The sequence below is a fragment of the Gopherus evgoodei genome, chromosome 5 (genome assembly GCF_007399415.2).
Source record: "Gopherus evgoodei ecotype Sinaloan lineage chromosome 5, rGopEvg1_v1.p, whole genome shotgun sequence".
In the NCBI taxonomy this organism is placed as follows: domain Eukaryota; kingdom Metazoa; phylum Chordata; order Testudines; family Testudinidae; genus Gopherus; species Gopherus evgoodei.
The window spans coordinates 142,015,581-142,028,009 of record NC_044326.1 but is presented as its reverse complement, the minus strand read 5'-3'; the positions used below and the strand labels follow the sequence as shown (position 1 = coordinate 142,028,009).

At 44.2% G+C, this 12,429-nt stretch overlaps 1 long non-coding RNA gene across 1 annotated transcript; it reads right to left on the bottom strand.

Moving 5' to 3' along the window:
• Window positions 1-2,369: 2,369 nt before the first annotated feature.
• Window positions 2,370-10,633, bottom strand: LOC115651827. Its single transcript, XR_004000456.1, has 3 exons — window positions 10,538-10,633; window positions 7,720-7,725; window positions 2,370-2,383 (listed from the first exon to the last, which is right to left on the bottom strand). It is a non-coding gene; the product is annotated as an uncharacterized LOC115651827 (long non-coding RNA).
• Between the last annotated feature and the right edge of the window lie 1,796 nt (window positions 10,634-12,429).

Below are 12,429 nucleotides of genomic sequence, written 5' to 3'. Positions count from 1 at the left end.
ATTGCAGATGTGTGCCCTAAATTCTACCTTAATATGGGCTGAGTGCTCAGCACCACCCAGGATTGAGCCCCCATTCAGAGAGGTGGATAAGTTCAGCGTGTGGCTGATATAATAACTAGTGCGTACACTTTTACCCATAGAGCGCAGGCCCCTTTATCAAGGAATCAAACATCATTGTCACTACTTTACAGCAGGGGAAACTGGGGCAGAGATGTGCTGCAATTTGTCCAGTGGCAGAGCTGAAACGAACACAGAACAGCCAGACTGGGCCAGAACAAAGGTCCATCTGGCCCAGTATCCTGTCTTCTAACAGTGGCCAGTGCCAGGTGCTCCAGACGGAATGAACAGAAAAGGGAATCTTCAAGTGATCCATCCCTTGTCACCCATTCCCAGCTCCTGGCAAACAGAGGCCAGGGACACTCAGAGCATGGGGTTGACCCTGGCTATCTGTACCCCACAACCACTGCACTAGCCACTAATCCACACTACCTTTGTCAGAGGTTGGTTTAAGTTAGCTCTTTCAACTCAAGCAAGGCTGAGTGTTTCTCTCTGGGCTGCATGAGACAGAAGGAGGGCACTTGTGATGTGCAAGTGCTGTTACAGTTTGACTGGCAGCTGGATAGATGGAACACTGGGAGAAGGGGGAAAGCAGGCAGAATTTGTACCATAACTTCTGACATATTGCTGATTTGTTGTTTGCCTAGATCAGGGGTAGGCAACCTATGGCACGTGTGCACATGTGCCGAAGGTGGCACGCGAGCTGATTTTCAGTGGCACTCACACTGGCCACCGGTCCGGGGGGCTCTGCATTTTAATTTAATTTTAAATGAAGCTTCTTAAGCTTTTTAAAAACCTTTTAAACTTTACATACAGCAATATATTTAGTTATATATTATAGACTTATAGAAAGAGACCTTCTAAAAAAGTAAAACTGTAATACTGGCACGTGAAACCTTAAATTAGAGTGGATAAATGAAGGCTTGGCACAGCACTTCTGAAAGGTTGCCAACCTCTGGCCTAGATCGCCTTGTCAGCCTGATTTTTTTGGATGGTAAGATTCATGGATTCCAAGGCCAGAAGGAAGCTGGAATCAGTGTGCGGGCGCTGGGTGATGCTGGTGGCCTGTGATATACAGGAAGTCAGGCTGGATAATCTGCAGGGCCCTTCTGACCTTAAAATTACGTCTTTATGACTCTGTGATCACTGTGATCATTTAATCTGACCTCTTGTATAACACAGGCCATAGAACGTCTCTGAATTAATTCCTGTTTGAACCTGAGAATATCTATTAGTTGGAAAATTTGGGTCTTTTTTATTTAAATAGACCATTGTGATTTTCCCAGATAAAAGAATAGAATAATCTTGGAGCCAGGAGTCCTGATTCCCAGTCCAGTGCTCTAACTACTAGATAACACTGCTATTACTTCAGAACTGACATAGAATATTCATGTTAACTGTAATTAAAATAAAGCCATGGGAGATACTCTATGTGACAGATATGACACTATCCTGAACAAACTTTATTGAATTATGTTTATTTTAGGACCCTATGGTATTAAAAAATGAAAATGTGTAAGGTTATTGTGGGCTTGTATGTAACTTATCTAGGATACCTGACTAATATAATCCTTGGGAAGCTTTGTGATCTTCAGGAATCTTTTAGCAATGGGCTAAGATAAGCATGAACTTTTAAAATTCAGTGAATTTCCCAGGATATGTACAGGGAGAGGTGTATGCAACTGAATCTTCTCCAGTTATGCAAGAACTCAACCTTTTGAAGTTTGGCTGGCAGAGGTGGGGGAGGTGGGTGTGGTTAGGGTGGGGAACCTTTGTCTGGCTGATTGACTGTTTAAGGTGCCTTCAAAGCCCAAAACAGGATAAGCGTGAAAAACCCATGTGTGGTATTTGAAGGACTAATTACCAACTAGAGCCCTTGTTGGAGTGAGGGGCTGGTCTCTGGTGAGCTTATTAGCATGCATGCAGGTTCTTTTATTGTTTTTAACATGTTTTTTCTGTAATGCTTTCACCTTAAGAATAAACGTGCTTGCTTGGAAAGAGCTGGGTTGCTATGACACTGTGCACCTCTCTGAGGAGAAAAGCAAAGCAGTCATGCTTTTACTTGGGATATCACAGTATAGTCAGGGTACTCTCAAGCTTGGAAATATCTTGGATAGAAAGGAGAGTGACACAGGTCTCCACCCAAAAGAGTTGACAGTGGGGAAGCTGGAAGCCTGAGAATGGATGCCTTGGCTGAATCACTGAGGGGGAATACAGCTGCAGTTGCCATGAATGATGACACTCTATTATTGTTGTTGTAAAATGTAGTATAAATCCCTCCTCATCCCAATATATATTGCTTGGAACTTAAAATGAAATTGTTTTTCTGTTGAAAATGAAAATAGTTCATTATTAACAGGCATGTACTTAATTATGATTTTGAAACTAGTGTTCCTTGAAATTTTGAAGTAATTAGTTTTTATTATTCTCATAATTCTTCCGACAAATTAATTAGCCACCTCAGGACAAACACACTCTGAAAAATGTATCCGATTAATGAGAGTGACATTTTGTGTGTAAAACTTAAATAAGAGTCTTTGAGGTTTCTTAGTTTCAACTGAAATCCAATAACAATAATCAATAAATCTATTATTTAAAGTGAATGTTCAAACTAAAGGACAATCATTATTTCAGATGAAATGTGAAAGGACAAAGATTAATTGTAAACAAACTTTAATTAGTGGGATGGAATTGGTGGAAAATTATTAACTTGTCCCTTCATAAATCTTTAATGCTTAATTGATTATTGCTTAATCTATAAAGAGATAATCAACAGACTGTAAATAAGCAGTGTGCTGTAACCTTTGGAATGAAAGTGAAATATTTCCTACCCCAGAATGTGGCATGGAGCATAGTCTCTGTTGAAGATTGTCATAGAGTGCACATTGCAGGTCAGGACTGAGTTGCATTGGTAGAGATTTGTGGAAAAGCCAGCACAATACCTACCTGGCTCAATTTACTGCACTAACCTTTTCCCCTCACTGAACAATACAGGCTTCACCGTTCACCATGGATAGCCATGGAGAGTCTCACCTTCGCTGCGATGCAAGCCGGGTCGAGCCCTCAGACTGTAAATGCTTGCTAGGGGCTAGATGGAGGCTGGCATTTTCACATGAGTCAAAAGGGGCTAGGTGCCCAAATCCCATTGGAAACCCCGCCCCGAGTCAAGGAACAACCCTGTGTAATGGGTGTAAGGATACAGATATTCAGGCCTGTCTGCAAAGCCCTATACTTTAAGAATTTAGGTGTATTCTTATCACTTAGCTAGTTATAGAGGTATAAAAGAAATAATCAAAATTAATGTCTGCCGATGTAAGGGCCTTTTTTCACTGTGACAATCTAAGGCCCTGTTCTTAGGCAAAGTAAGGCCTTTGGCTAAGCAGCAGGGGCAGCCATAAGCTGGGAAGCGTATGGTCACATCCCCACATTCCAAACTAGTCACATTGAAATAAGGCAATCTGGGGCTATTAGAAAGGTGATCCGATCTATCACCTCCAAAGAAAGGGAAGAGTCTATAAGATTTAAAGAAAGTTTGATAGCATTCTGTTTGGCAATAACTCACTTATCAATAGCTGAGGTGTAAATTTTTTATTTGTATATTGTTCTATCACTGTACTCTTTACCTTCCTATTGCTTGTTTGTATAATTTTTGTCTGGTTTTGTAATTGTTTTTCTTTGCTGTATTATTAATTTTGTTGGGTGTAAACCAATTAAGGCAGTGCGATATAATTGGTTAAATTAGCATGTTACAGTATGTTAGGATTGGTTAGTTAGTTAAATTTCAGTAAAATGATTGGTTAAGGTATAGCTAAGCAGAACTCAAGTTTTACTATATAGTCTGCAGTCAATTAGGAAGTAAGGGGGAAATGGGGAATGGGGGTGGGGGAACTGGAATCATGTTTCACTAAGGGGGGGAATAGGAACAGGGAATGGGAACAGAGACACAGGCAAGGCTCTGTGATATCAGAGCTGGGAAGGGGGACACTGAGGAAGGAAACTGGAATCATGCGGACTTTGGGTATTGCCGTTCATGTGAGAAGGACCAGGGAAGTGAACGGGTGAAGGAATACGCCCCCTAACAATGGATGGCCCATTGCCCCAGGACGAGTGCAGGGCAGGAATTCTTAATTCAAGACACAATTCTTTCCCTGCTGGCCCTGTTGCTTCCTGGGAGAGGGGGAAGATATCTGCTATAGCCCCTTACCATGTGCAGACTATTGCCTCACTCCACCTCCCCCGCCCAATAGCACTGGCTCATCTCTTTGGATAGTGGAGCCCTGGCTTCTCCTGATCCCTGCCCCCTCCCCACCCATTTGTAGCTGGAGCAGCCCAGTGCAGCCTGCTTTCCCTATACCCGGCATGGGGGTCTGTGGTACTCATGCATGGTGGGTAGAAGGGGGTCTTATTCCTCTTCATGCCACTGCACATGCACCACACTCTGACCTTGAGGTTGTGAGCTCTTTGGGGCAGGGACTGAATTTGATTTCATAAATTTCAGCACCTACCACAATGGGCCCCTGATTCTTGTTTGGGATGGATAAATCTTGCAAGGCCCATGTTGGGAGAAATGGTGAAAAATCAATGCACCAAGTGCAGACGGAAAAAAAGGCATCTTTAGCCATCAAATCCAGGCAGGACTCAAAGAGTTGTCCCAGACCAGCCATGGGGTGAAATTATCTACAAGTCAGCCAGAAACGACAGGTATGTATCTACATGGGACATGGCTCTGCAAACGTGACAGCTGCCAATCCAACCTGAATCTCAATGATTGGCATGAAAAGTCTGGATAACTCTCTGTAATGAGGAATACTCAACTCTGGCTCCAGTGAAAACAGCCAAGCTACACCAAGGTCTCCAGCTGCTGGCTGAGAGTTCATGGATGGTGATTACAGAAGGAAAAGGAACACAATTGCCTTCACATCAGCCAAGGAATAGAATTAAAAATGCATAATGGCCCTGAATGGGTCATCTGCACCCCTACAGCTAAAAGCATGAGCCCAATTGAATAACTAGGCCCTTAAGCTAAAGGAAGGATCTGGGGGTCATAGTGGATCACAGGCTAAATATAAGTCAACAATGTAACACTGTTGCAAAAAAGCGAACATCATTCTGGGATGTATTAGCAGAAGTTTTGTAAGCAAGACACAAGAAGTAATTCTTCCGCTCTGCTTCGCACTGATTAGGCCTCAGCTGAAGTATTGTGTCCAGTTCTGGACACCACATTTCAGGAAAGATTTGGACAAATTGGAGAAAGTCCAGAGAAGAGCAACAAAAATGATTAAAGATCTAGAAAACATGACCTGTGAGGGAAGATTGAAAAATTGAATTTGTTTAGTCTGGAAAAGAGAAGACTGAGAGGGGACATAACAGTTTTCAAGTATATAAAAGAGAGAAAAATTGTTCTTCTTAACCGCTGAGGCTAGGACAACAAGCAATGGGCTTAAATTGCAGCAAGGGAGGTTTAGGTTGGACATTAGGAAAAAGTTCCTAACAGTCAGGGTGGTTAACCACTGGAATAAATTAGCTAGAGAGGTTGTGGAATCTTTATCATTGGAGATTTTTAAGAGCAGGTTAGACAAACACCTGTCAGGGATAATCTAGATCATTCTTAGTCTTGCCATGAGTGTAGGGGACTGGACTAGATGAACTCTCGAGGTCCCTTCCAGTCCTACGATTCTATGATTCTATTTTTCCTCCAGCTGAAGTCACTGGGAGTTTTACCATTGGCTTTAATGGAAGAATAGGTGGGCCAATGCTGAAATGCTTTGCAAAATCTCACCTTCTGTTTTCAAATGTGTTTAGCACCCAGGAAACCAACTCATGTCAGCTAGAACTGTGGAAATTCAACATCTCTGAAAATCAGGCCCAAGGTGTCCAAAGAGTATAACTAAAAATCAGAAAATCAAAATTAGAGGTCTCCTTATAAAAATATGGCCCTCTGTTTGCAGTTATAATGATTCAGCTTTTTATACAGTACAATTATTTTGTCTTCTTCGATTATCCTGCTGCCATGTTGTTCAAATTTCCTAATGCAGAATTATAGAATTAACAGCTTCTTATCATGACTGTCTCAGGGAATTATCTTTATGTTCTTGATGTCGGTGTAGAAGTATACTTTACTTATCTGGTAGCTTTACTTTTTGACATCTTTATGTAGCCACTTGACAGAAGTGCTTGTTCTATTAGAGGCAGTTCCTCTAGAGCAGTGTTTCCCAAACTTGGGATGCCGCTTGTGTAGGGAAAGCCCTGGCGGGCCGGGCCAGTTTGTTTACCTGCCACATCTGCAGGTTCAGCCGATCGCGGCTTCCACTGGCCACGGATTGCTGGTCCAGGCCAATGGGAGCTGCAAGAAACAGCAGCCAGTATGTCTCTTGGTCCGCACTGTTTCCAGCAGCTCCCAAACTGTCCTGGCCCGCCAGCGGCTTTCCCTACACAAGCTTGGGAAACACTGCTCTAGAGTTTCATACCTATGGAAGTGCTCCATTACTTCTGTTATAATACAAACACAGTGAAAATCAAAGGCAATATTAGAGCTGACTAATTCCAATCTTCCTTTTCTAGCCTTGATCCCATCTACATGGAATCAGCTTGTTGAAGTCTTCTTTTCCATTCCAGTGTGTCTTGAACCAGTTCCTTGGAAATGCCGCAGCTATATGACATCCATCCATCTACTTTTGGGTCTTCCAATAATTTCTTACCCTCCACTTCTAAGTTTTACACCCTGTTCCTTCTGACCTTCTTTTCACAGGTCCAAATCATCTAAGCCTGGATTCCCTCAGTTTTTCCATAACTGGTACCACCTTCATACTTTCCCTAATTTGATCGTTCCGAACATGGTCCATCCTTGTAATTCCAAGCATCCATTTTAACATTTTCATTTCCTCTGTATTCAAGTCTGTTCCTGTCTCTTCTTCAAAGCCCAGAATTTAGAATTTAGAATCATGCAAAAATGGAGGCCTAATTACCATCATGTAGATCTTACTTTTCAATCTTACTTTTCAATTTGATAGGCATTCACGGATTACTCTGCTCACTTCTCTCCATTTACTGTGTGCATTTCCTTTTCTGCTTATAAGTTTGTCATTGAGTTCACCATTGCCCCATATTATCGAACCTAAGTACTTGAACTTCTGCTCCTTTGGTAGAGGCTCAGACACAGTCTCGTTGTCTCCCTTCAGGGTATCATCAGACATACAGATCACACACTCTGTTTTATTTTTGTTAATGTTCATGACATTTCTTTCAAGTTCCACATCCATCGCTCTCAATCTTCTTCCACTTCCTCTTTGCTCTCCATCATGAGCACCACGGTGCATGGATTTTTCTGTAAGTCCGTTGAGCACCAATGTAAACACAAAAGGGCTTGGTGCAGGGTCCTGATGGACTCTGACTCTTACTAGGAAATGTTCACTTTCTCTGCATGGCCTTCCAACTGTGATAACAGCACCCGTGTACATGCCCTGGATAAGTCTGATATGGTCTTCAGGTATCTGTTTCATTCTTATGCACCACCAGATGACTTCTGTCAGAATGTCATCATAAGCTTTCTCCAGATCGATGAATACTATGTGCAGGTTTTTCCGTTTTTCTCTATATTTTTCCACAAGCAATCTTAATGCAAAGAGAGCATCCACTGTTGACTTCCCTGACATGAATCCAAACTGAGCCCTGATCTGCACTACAGGGTTAGGTGGAATTTTGCCACAGAGGGCTGGTCTACACTAGGGGAGGGGATCGATCTAAGCTACGCAACTTCAGCTATGTGAATAGCGTAGCTGAAGTCAAAGTATCTTAGATTGAATTACCTACCTTCCTCACGTCAACGTCCGCGGCTCCCCCTGTTGACTCCACTATCACCGCTCACTCCGGTGGAGTTCCAGAGTCAACAGGAGTGCATTCTGGGATCGATATATCACGTCTAGATGAGAGGCAATATATCGATCCCCTAGAAATCGATTGCTACCAGCCGATATGGCGAGTAATGAAGACATAGCCATAGGGTCGATTTTGTAATGAATGAGTCTACACAAGCAATTCCATTCTGTTGACCTAAAGGGCTCTTAAAATCAACTTCTGTATTCCTCCCCGGCAAGGGGAGTAGTGCTAAAATCAACCTTGTTGGGTCGAATTTGGGGTAGTGCAGACTCAAATTGACATTATTGGCCTCCAGGAGCTATCCCAGAGTGCTCCAATGTGACCACTCTGGACAGCACTTTCAACTCTGATGCACTAGCCAGGTACACAGAAAAAGCCCAGGGAACTTCTGAATTTCATTTCCTGTTTGGTCAGCATGGCAAGCTCAGCAGCACAGGTCACCATGCAGCCCCCACAGAATTGCAAACAAGCTCCAGCATGCAGAGAACGGGAGACACTGGATCTGATCGCTGTATGAGGAGAAGAATCTGTGAAGGCAGAACTCTGATCAAAAAGAAGAAATGCTAATATATATGCCAAAATCGCACAGGGCATGATGGACGGAGGCTACACCAGGATACACAGCAGTGCCGCATGAATGTCAAGGAGCACAGGCAAGCCTACAAGACAAAGGAGGCAAACGGTCATTCTGGGTCAGAGCCCCATACATGCCACTTCTATGATCAGTTGCATGGCATTCTAGGGGGGCACTCTATCACTACCCCACCACTGTCCGTGGACACCTACAAGGGGGAAGTCTCACATAACAGAGATGAGAATTTTGTCAATGAGGAAGAGGAGGAGGAGGAGGAGAATGCGCAGCAGGCAAGCGGTGAATCTGTTCTTCCCTGCAGCCAGGACCTTTTCATCAACCTGGCGCCAATACCCTCCCAAGGCAGGATCCTGGACGCTGAAGGCAGAGAAGGCCCCTCTGGCAAGTGCACATTTGTAACTACAGTACAGGGTTTAAAAGCAATAGTTTTTAATGTGTGATTTGCCCTGAAGACTTGGGATGCATGCACGGCCAGTACAGCTACTGGAAAAGTCTGTTAACGTGTCTGGGGATGGAGCAGGAATCCTCCAAGGACATCTCCAAGAAGCTCTCCTGGAGGTATTCTGAAAGCCTTTGCAGAAAGTTTCTGGGGAGAACTGCCTTATTTCATCCTCCATGGTAGGACACTTTACCACTCCAAGACAGTAGTGAGTAGTCTGGAATCATTGCAGCACAAAGCATGGCAGCGAATGGTCCTGGGTTTTGGTCGCATTCAACAACGTTTGGTCTATATCTTTCTGTGTTAGCCTCAGGAGAGTGATATCATTCATGGTCACCTGGTTGAAATAGGGGAATTTTTGTAAGGGAACAGTAAAAGCCTCCCCCCCCCATTCATGCTGCGCTGTTTGCACTTGGCTAAAAGGGATCATCCCTGAGAATAGCCATGTGATGGGGTGGGAGGAGGTGTGTGCTGCACATCCACCCAAAAACCGCAGCCCCTCCATTTAAATGGCAAATCCAACTAGCACTGCTTGTTATGGGAAAGGAGGGCACTGCAGTTTGAGACCATTCCCACATGTTATGAAGGCGAAAGAAGCCAACCCCTCATATCCTTTGGCTTACCATGGCTGCCTGGAAACCGAATTCTGTTGCCCAGCCATGTGTGATGTATCACCATACCAGCAGGCACTCAATATAAAAGGCAAAATGCGACCTTGTACCTAAAGCACATGTGCTGTCTGCTGTGAATTGCTTGTTTCACTGTGAAAGAGTCTCCCTTTTGTTCTCAGAAATGTTTCATCTTACATTTTACTCTCTCTTTTTATCTCACCACAGGTGCAAATATTTCAATGCTCCCCCTATCATCTCCATCCCTGAGGTTATTGCAGATTAGAAGGCGAAAAAAACGCACTTGCGATGACATGTTTTCCCAGCTCATGCAGTCCTCCTGCACTGATAGGGCACAACGTAATGCATGGAGGCATTCAGTGGCAGAGGCCAGGAAAGAATTAAGTGAGCATGATGAGAAGAGGCAGGATGCAATGTTGAGGCTAATGGGGGAGCAAACGGACATGCTCAGGCATCTGGTTGAACTGCAAGAAAGCCAACAAGAGCACAGACCGCTGCTTCATCCATTCTATAACAGCCTGCCCTCCTCCCCACGTTCCATATCCTCCTCACCCAGATGCCCAAGAATGCACGGGGAGTGGCTCCAGGCACACAGCTACTGCACTCCAGAGGATGGCCTAAGGCACAGAAGGCCATCAGTCAAACTGGTTTGATTTGTAGTGTGGCTACAATAAGCAATGTGGCATCCTCCCCTCCTCCCCCATCCCACCCTTCCCCACCTGGGTTACTTTATCAGTTATCTCTCTTTTTTAATTTAATAAAGAAAGACTGCATGGTTTGAAAACAATAGTGACTTTATTTCCTTTGCCAGGTGTGATCGAAGGAGGGAGCGTGGTTGGTTTACAGGAGGTTAAAATCAACAAAGGTTGTGGATTTGCATCAAGGAGAAACACACACACCTGTCACACCATAGCCTGGACAGTTATGAAAATGGTTTTCAAAAACTCTCTGATGCAGAGGGCACCTACCTGTGCTCTTCCAATCACCCTGGTGTCTGGCTGTTCAAAATTGGCAGCCAAGCAATTTGCCTCTACCTCCCACCCCACCATAAATGTCTCCCCCTTACTCTCATAGATATTATGGAGCACACAGAAAGCAGTAATAACAATGGGAATATTGGTTGTGCTGAGGTCTAACCTAGTCAGCAAACAGCGCCAGCAAGCTTTTAAATGTCCAAAGACACATTCTACCACCATTCTGCACTTGCTCAGCCTATAGTTGAACTGCTCCTTGCTACTGTCCAGGCTGCCTGTGTACGGCTTCATGAGCCATGGGAGCAAGGGATAGACTGGGTCCCCAAGGATAACTATTGGCATTTCAACATCCCCAACAATAATTTTATGGTCTGGGAAGTAAGTCCCTTCTTGCAGTTGTTTGAAGAGCCCAGAGTTCCTAAAGATGTGAGCATAATGCACCTTTCCCAGCCATTCCACGTTTATGTCGGTGAAATGTCCCTTGTGATCCTCCAGTGCTTGCAGCACCATTGAGAAGTACCCCAAGTATCTCCAAGATAGGGATACATGTTTCATCTATCGCCCCACCACAATCAGGGAACCCCATGGCAGCAAAGCCATCCACTATGACCTGCACATTTCCCAGAGTCACTACCCTTGATAGCAGAAGCTCAGTTATTGCATTGGCTACTTCAATCACAGCAGTCCCCACAGTAGATTTTCCCACTCCAAATTGATTCCTGACTGACAGGTAGCAGTCGGGCGTTGCAAGCCTCCACAGGGCTATCGCTTCTCAAAAGTCAGGGCAGCTCTCATATTGGTATTCCTGTGCTTCAGTTTTGGGAAATCCAACCCATAGAGTTCCAGGAAAGTGGCCTTACACATGCAAAAGTTTCACAGCCACTGGGAATCATCCCAAGCCTGCAACACTGCAGTCCCACCAGTCTGTTCTTGTTTGCTGGCCCAGAATTGGTATTCCACTATATCAACCAGGCCCACCACAGCCTGTGCTTTCAGGAATGTCTGTGTCTATGTCCTCACCACAATCATCCTCGTTCTGCCGTCTCTTAGCCTGATTCTGCACATACAGCAGTATAAAGCGTGAGGTGTTTACAATGCTCACAACAGCAGCGGTGAGCTGAGTGGGCTCCATGCTTGCCATGCTATGGCATCTGCAAGGGTAACCCAGACAAAAAGGCCTGAAATGATTGTCTGCAGTTGCTTTCACAGATGGAGGAAGGAAGGGGAGAGTGATGACATGTACCCCAAAACACCCGTGACAAAGTTTTTTCCCCATCAGGGACTGGGAGCTTAACCCATAATTCCAATGGGCAGCGGAGACTGCGGGAACTGTGTGATAGCTTCCCACAGTACATCGTTCCGTAGGTCGATGCTAGCCGACTTAATGAGGATGCACTCTGCCGACTTAATGCGCTTAGTGGGGACATACACAATCAACTGTATAAAATCAATACTAAAAATTGACTTCTATAAAATCAACCAATTTTGTAGTGTAGACATTTATCACTGATCTTTACTTCTCTTTGTAGTCTCTTTTATCAATAACTGTCTCCCACATCTTCATCGTGTAGCTCATGAGCTTAATGCTGCGACAGTTAGCATAGACTTGTGTGTCTCCTTTTCTTTTACAAGTTGGTGCTAATGTGTTCTTTCTCCAGGCATCACGCATCTTCTCAGTCGTCATGGTGAAATTAAACAGTTGTGTCAATATGGTCATGTCTATTTGCCCCATGCACTTCCACACATTTTCTGGCATGCTACTGGGGCTTAGAGCTTTCTTATTTTCCATGTTGCTCAATGCTTGGGTAACATTTTCTTTTAGGAGTGGTGCCACCAGACCTTGGCTTGGTTTTGGCATAAGGT